The sequence below is a fragment of the Oncorhynchus clarkii genome, chromosome 30 (assembly GCF_045791955.1).
Source record: "Oncorhynchus clarkii lewisi isolate Uvic-CL-2024 chromosome 30, UVic_Ocla_1.0, whole genome shotgun sequence".
Classification (NCBI taxonomy): domain Eukaryota; kingdom Metazoa; phylum Chordata; class Actinopteri; order Salmoniformes; family Salmonidae; genus Oncorhynchus; species Oncorhynchus clarkii.
In genome coordinates, this window is record NC_092176.1 from 48213191 (window position 1) to 48220690 (window position 7500).

Consider the following 7500-nt stretch of genomic DNA (forward strand, 5'->3'; position numbering starts at 1 on the left):
TTTTTTGAAAATTACAGAAATTGGTCGAAAAAATGACAGAGTCCCACTTTTCACAGCCGTGCACCTGGTGATTGAAAACGTGCATCTGGTAACCCAAAAATGCGGTTCTCAATGCGCTTGCCGGTGTTACAGATATACATGTCCGATAATGATGCACCCTACTACGGACCTTTTTCAATGGGGGCCGGCCTGAATTATTTATGGAAGGTATGATTACTTTTTTTCTCTCCGTGCAACTGGTGATTGAAAACGTGCATCTGGTAACCCAAAACACGGTTCTCTATGCGGTTAGCGGTGTTCCCGAGATTCATGTCCGATAATGATGCACCCTACTACGGACCTTTTCAATGGGGGCCGGTCCGAATTATTTATGGAAGGTATGATTTTTTTTTTTTTTTTTTTTTTTTTTTACTTTTTTCCCCTCTCTTTCTCTCTCTGCCGGGGCCGGCCCTGAGTGCTTTATGGACGGTTTAAAACATGACTATGGATGCAAATGCTCATTTTCCTCCGTGCACCTGGTGATTGAAAACGTGCATCTGGTAACCCAAAATTTTAAAAACGGTTTTAAATACTTTTACCCATCATTCTATTGATATAGCCCGCTAGGGGAGTACCCTACTACGGCCCTGTCTCTGTCAGGGCAGTCCTTGAGTGCTTTATGGACACTTTAAGAAATCACGATGGATGCAGATTGCTATTAATCCTCTGTGCAACTGGTGATTTGAAACGTGCACCTGGTCACCCAAAAATTATCATTCTATTGATATAGCCCGCTAGGGGAGTACCCTACTACGGCCCTGTCTCTGTCAGGGCAGTCCTTGAGTGCTTTATGGACACTTTAAGAAATCACGATGGATGCAGATTGCTATTAATCCTCTGAAAACGTGCAACTGGTGATTTGAAATGTGCACCTGGTCACCCTGGTGATTGAAAACGTGCACCTGGTCACCCAAAATAAAACGGTTTTAAATACTTTTACCCGTCATTCTATTGATATAGCCCGCTAGGGGAGTACCCTACTACGGCCCTGTCTCTGTCAGGGCAGTCCTTGAGTGCTTTATGGACACTTTAAGAAATCACGATGGATGCAGATTGCTATTAATCCTCTGTGCAACTGGTGATTGAAAACGTGCACCTGGTCACCCAAATCATGGTTCTCAATGCGCTTAGAGGTGTTCCCAAGATTCATGTCCGATAATGATGCACCCTACTACGGACCTTTTCAATGGGGGCCGGTCCGAATTATTTATGGAAGGTATGATTTTTTTTTTCTCTCTCTCTCTCTCTCTCTCAGGGCCGGCCCTGAGTGCTTTATGGACGGTTTAAAATATGACTATGGATGCAAATGCTCCTTTTCCTCCGTGCACCTGGTGATTGAAAACGTGCACCTGGTCACCCAAAATTTTAAAAACGGTTTTAAATACTTTTACCCGTCATTCTATTGATATAGCCCGCTAGGGGAGTACCCTACTACGGCCCTGTCTCTGTCAGGGCAGTCCTTGAGTGCTTTATGGACACTTTAAGAAATCACGATGGATGCAGATTGCTATTAATCCTCTGTGCAACTGGTGATTTGAAACGTGCACCTGGTCACCCAAAATGGTTCTAAAACGGTTTTAAAGGTGTTACCCAAGATTCATGATATAGCCCGATAATGATGCACCCTACTACGGACCTTTTCAATGGGGGCAGTCCTTGAGTTATTTATGGAAGGTATGATGCAGATTGCTATTAATCCTCTGTGCTCTCTGGTCTCTCAGGGCCGGCCCTGAGTGCTTTATGGACGGTTTAAAATATGACTATGGATGCAAATGCTCCTTTTCCTCCGTGCACCTGGTGATTGAAAACGTGCACCTGGTCACCCAAAATTTTAAAAACGGTTTTAAATACTTTTACCCGTCATTCTATTGATATAGCCCGCTAGGGGAGTACCCTACTACGGCCCTGTCTCTGTCAGGGCAGTCCTTGAGTGCTTTATGGACACTTTAAGAAATCACGATGGATGCAGATTGCTATTAATCCTCTGTGCAACTGGTGATTTGAAATGTGCACCTGGTCACCCAAAAATGCATGGTCACCAAAAGGGGAGCCGGCGTCAGGGCAGTCCTTGAGTGCTTTATGGACACTTTAAGAAATCACGATGGATGCAGATTGCTATTAATCCTATGTGCACCTGGTCACCCAAAAGACCCGTGCACCACCAAAAATTAAAATATGGTTCAAAACCCGGGTAACACCACTCTATTTACGGACATGACAAAGCTTACCCCCTGGAGCTATTGACCTGCTGGTAGTGCCCCTCACCACCCGGGTCACCCCCCAAACGACCCCCCCCCCCCACCTCCACAACCTTGCATACCATGAACCAGGGTGCACCCCTCCTCGGACATTAAAGCAGATAACCGCCTGTTATGAACCGCGTGCACCTGGTCACCCAAATGGAACTTGTGCACCTGGTCACCCAAAGGACCGTGTGCACCTGGTCAAAAGACACCCTGGTGTGCACCTGGTCACCCAAAAGACCCGTGTGCACCTGGTCAGGCCGGCAACCTGGTCACCCAAAGACCCGTGTGCACCTGGTGTGCACCTGGTCACCCAAAGACCCGGGCACCTGGTCACCCAAACGGCCCAACCTGGGAACCCAAACGGCCCATGTGCACCTGGTCACCCAAAAGACCCGTGTGCACCTGGTCACCCAAAAGACCCGTGTGCACCTGGTCACCCAAACGGCCCATGTGCACCTGGTCACCCAAAGACCCGTGTGCACCTGGTCAAAAGACCCGTGTGCACCTGGTCACCCAAACGGCCCAAAAGACCCGTGCACCTGGGCCCATGTGCACCTGGTCACCCAAAAGACCCGTGTGCACCTGGTCACCCAAAATATTAAATATGGTTCAAAATGAATTTAAAGGCACTCCTGTGCATTACCTGGGAGCACCCAAACGGCCCTGTCTCCTCAGGGCCGTCCCAAAGTGCTTTATGGACACTTTGGTCATTACGATGGATGCAGATTGCTATTAATCCTCCGTGCACCTGGTCACCCAAAACGGCCCATGTGCACCTGGTCACCCAAAAGACCCGTGTACACCTGGTCACCCAAAATATTAAATATGGTTCAAAATGAATTTAAAGGCACTCCTGTCATTATTCCCCGCTATGGGAGCACCCTACTACGGCCCTGTCTCTGTCAGGGCCGTCCTTGAGTGCTTTATGGACACTTTAAGAAATTACGATGGATGCAGATTGCTATTAATCCTCCGTGCACCTGGTCACCCAAAACGGCCCATGTGCACCTGGTCACCCAAAAGACCCGTGTGCACCTGGTCACCCAAAAAGACCCGTGTGCATCTGGTAACCCAAAAATTATAAAACTGTTTTAAATACTTTTACCGGTCATTCTAATATTAAATCCCACTATGGAGCCCCACTACTGGGGAAAATTCACCGGAGGGCGCCAAAGGTAAATGGATTTTAGAATCCTCCATATATATTGTAGCTTTGGCGCACTCCAGTGAATTTTTTTAAGTACTGGGGCTTCATATTGGGAGTCCAGGTAAATGTTTTTTGAAACACATTTTTAATCATTTTAATGCATAAATGACACAAATACAAGGGTGAATTTCAAACAAATATGCTTTAATTAATCAGTTAATCATTTATTGATTTGTCCCTCAATCAGTGCCCGGGCCCGGCTGGCATTTTTGGGCAAATTGTGGTACCGGTAGTGGCGTGCCTGCGTTTCCAGAGAGTGACACATATGGTCAGCCACAGTTCCTCGGTCTGTATCCAAGCCTTGGTTAAAGTTCAATGTGGCAACACTGCGTCGAATTGTACCGAAGGTCACTTTACTTCCAATACCAAACTCTGCAAAGATTTGCCCCACATACTCACACAGATTACCGTAAGGTTGACCGCAGGATGTGAAAAAGAAGAGTTCTATTTCTGAGGTCATTCCACTCAGATGAGGCCTGATTTGATGGAATCGTTTAAGCCAAGTGTATTCCTCCTGACATAGAACAATTCTGCACTCCCCAAAGCTATAGTTTGTTTTGTGGCTAGCTACACACATCTGATAACCCCCACCTTCCGGGGTTACTTCATTGAAATCACTCTCACTAAACATGGTGACTGGGGATCGTCGAGTGCCATTAAATATGGCCAACCGGCTGGACATGAGAGCTGCAAACCTACGCCTGTCAGAGCAGGTGGCACGGACCTCCAGCCTACTGAGAACTGAAGGAATGGCTTGATTGCTTAGCTCAACAAAGCGTTTTAACTCCGCAGCGCTGAGCACCTCGTCCCTGCAGCGTTGGCGGAATTTTGCCCTATGAGTTGCCTGGCTCTGCCGTGAGTCCCTGTCCATCTTCGCCAAGCAGAGTAACATCTTTCGAATTCCAACGACCTTAGCTTGCATACCATTTGGCCGGAACTGAATGAGATAATTCAGGAAACCTCGAACATCGGCCCGGTACATTTTTAACGTGGATGGTGCCAGACCACGGTCATCACATTGACCATACCACTCATACACACGTCTGTAGTTATCCAGAAAACACAGTCCTTCATCGGCCTTGCCCTCTGACATAATGCGGAGGAATTCCCGTACTCGGGATATACTGGTGCGACTATTGTCAATTCGTTTAACTGAAGGTTGTCTACCCGTAATATATTGTTCATATTGAGTCAAAATTACATTACTCCAAACCTCCATTCGGGACGGTACGCCGCCGCCGTCCTCATCACTCTCGCTCTCCGTGGAAGTCGCCACGTCACAGCCTTGCTCCCTCGGATCCGAGCACAGTTCACTACCGACCTGACTGACTGGCTGCACCGCCGCCGACGCACCTGCCGTCTGATCACCCTCGTCCACAGGCTGCTGCTCCACGGACAACTCACTTTCAAAACACTCCAAAATCACAGGGTCCTCCGGCCGCGGTTCAACACCGTTGTCAGGCTGCATATACTGCCCCGATTCGGGCTGCTGTCTCTCACTCGAAAACCGGCTAAATTGCATAGCGTTCGTCCACTCCATAGTACCAAACTTAAGTCCATGTACAGCCTTTAAATGTCGGTCTAGCCGCACGATATTCTGTTTACAACAAAGTCCACAGTCGCGTCTTGGTCTGCTGCTCATAGCTTCTCTCTCCGGCCTTCCTCCGTGTCTCTTTGTTTGCTCCACCAAACAAACTAACCCTAACAAGGGCTCAATGAGCCCCAGCTGTGGCCCAATATGGGACTAATTGGACGGGGAAGGAGAATTTGACCTCACCTCGCTGTCTCTTTACTCACGAAAGGCTGTATGGCTTAATGGTTAGGGCGCTTGACTCACAATCACCGGGTCAAGTGTTCATGCCAGGCCTGGGTAATCATTTTTTTTTCCCCCCACAGGGGCCTGCTAACCCAGAAAAGGCCCATAGGCCCATAGGCCACAAAGCCACTGGCCTGGCCTGGGACAAAAGCCACTGCCCTGGCCTGGTACTTACATATCCCTAGCCGGATTACATGCCTCTATCTGGGCATCAGAGGACACAAACAGGCCTAAAGGCCAAACAGCCCTGCCCGGGTTACATGCCTCTATCTGGGCATCAGAGGACACAAACAGGCCTAAAGGCCAAACAGCCCTGCCCGGGTTACATGCCTCTATCTGGGCATCAGAGGACACAAACAGGCCTCAAGGCCTTATATGACCTAACCGGTTTGCATGCCTTTTTCTGGGCATGAGAGGACACAGATAGGCATAAAGGTCAGGACTCTCTCTCATGGGATGAAGGGACATACAGGCCTAAAGGCCAAACAGCCCTGCCCGGGTTACATGCCTCTATCTGGGCATCAGAGGACACAAACAGGCCTCAAGGCCTTATATGACCTAACCGGTTTGCATGCCTTTTTCTGGGCATGAGAGGACACAGATAGGCATAAAGGTCAGGACTCTCTCTCATGGGATGAAGGGACATACAGGCCTAAAGGCCAAACAGCCCTGCCCGGGTTACATGCCTCTATCTGGGCATCAGAGGACACAAACAGGCCTCAAGGCCTTATATGACCTAACCGGTTTGCATGCCTTTTTCTGGGCATGAGAGGACACAGATAGGCATAAAGGTCAGGACTCTCTCTCATGGGATGAAGGGACATACAGGCCTAAAGGCCAAACACCCCTACCCGGGTTACATGCCTCTATCTGGCCTCAAGGCCTTATTTGACCTTTCTTGGCCGCCATTTTGGGCTATATTCCGGTACACCAAAACGTGAATAAATCAAAAAGTACATGTCCAATCTGGATGGGGTTTTTTTTAAACGAAAGGGCACACATAGACGAGAATTTACATTTCATTAAAACAGTTTTTGTATAAAACCTTTTAATAGGAAATCGTGTTTTAAGTTTTGGGAAAAAGTGCATGTTACTGGAAACATAGGTGCCTGTGAGGGCAATTTGTTTTTTACGTGCTCTACTTGTTGCCCATTGAGAGAGAGGGTATGAGACGAAATTTGGGACCTCTAGCCCCTCGGGAAGTATTTTTAATCATTTTTTGAAAATTACCGATTTTGGCAGGAAAAATAAATTACCGCGCAACTGGTAGCCTAAAAGACCCATGTGCATCGTGTAACCCAAAAATTAAAATATGGTTCAAAATGAATTTAAAGGTCATTCTATTATTATAGCCCGCTATGGGAGTACCCTACTACGGCCCTGTCTCGGTCAGGGCCGTCCTTCAGTGCTTTATGGACACTTTAAGAAATTACGATGGATGCAGATTGCTATTAATCCTCCGTGCAACTGGTGATTGAAAACGTGCACCTGGTCACCCAAATGACGGTTCTCAATGCGCTTAGCGGTGTTCCATATATTCATGTCCGATAATGATGCACCCTACTACGGACCTTTTCAATGGGGGCCGGTCCGAATTATTTATGGAAGGTATGATTTTTTTTTTTTTTTTTCTCTCTCTCTCTCTCTCTCTCTCTCTCAGGGCCGGCCCTGAGTGCTTTATGGACGGTTTAAAATAGGACTATGGATGCAAATTGTCATTTTCCTCCGTGCAACTGGTGATTGAAAACGTGCACCTGGTCACCCAAAATATTAAAATATGGTTCAAAACCCGGGTAACACCACTCTATTTACGGACATGAGAGTAGAGCTTACCCCCTGGAGCTATTGACCTCCAGGCTTGTAGGCCCTTACTCAACACCCGGGTAACACCACTCTATTTCCGGGGATGATTCCAGCAGGGGACCCCCCCCTCCACCTCCACAACCTTGCACACCAGGTGAACCAGGGCACCCACACTTAAGCACCCTTCCTCGGACATTAAAGCAGATAGTCGCGCTGTTACGAACCGCGTGCACCTGGTCACCCAAAATGGATGTCGTGCACCTGGTCACCCAAAAAGGCCCATGTGCACCTGGTCACCCAAAATGGATGTCGTGCACCTGGTCACCTAAAAAAGGCCCATGTGCACCTGGTCACCCGGACGCTTTCCGCCCAGAACCTAAGTCCAAATT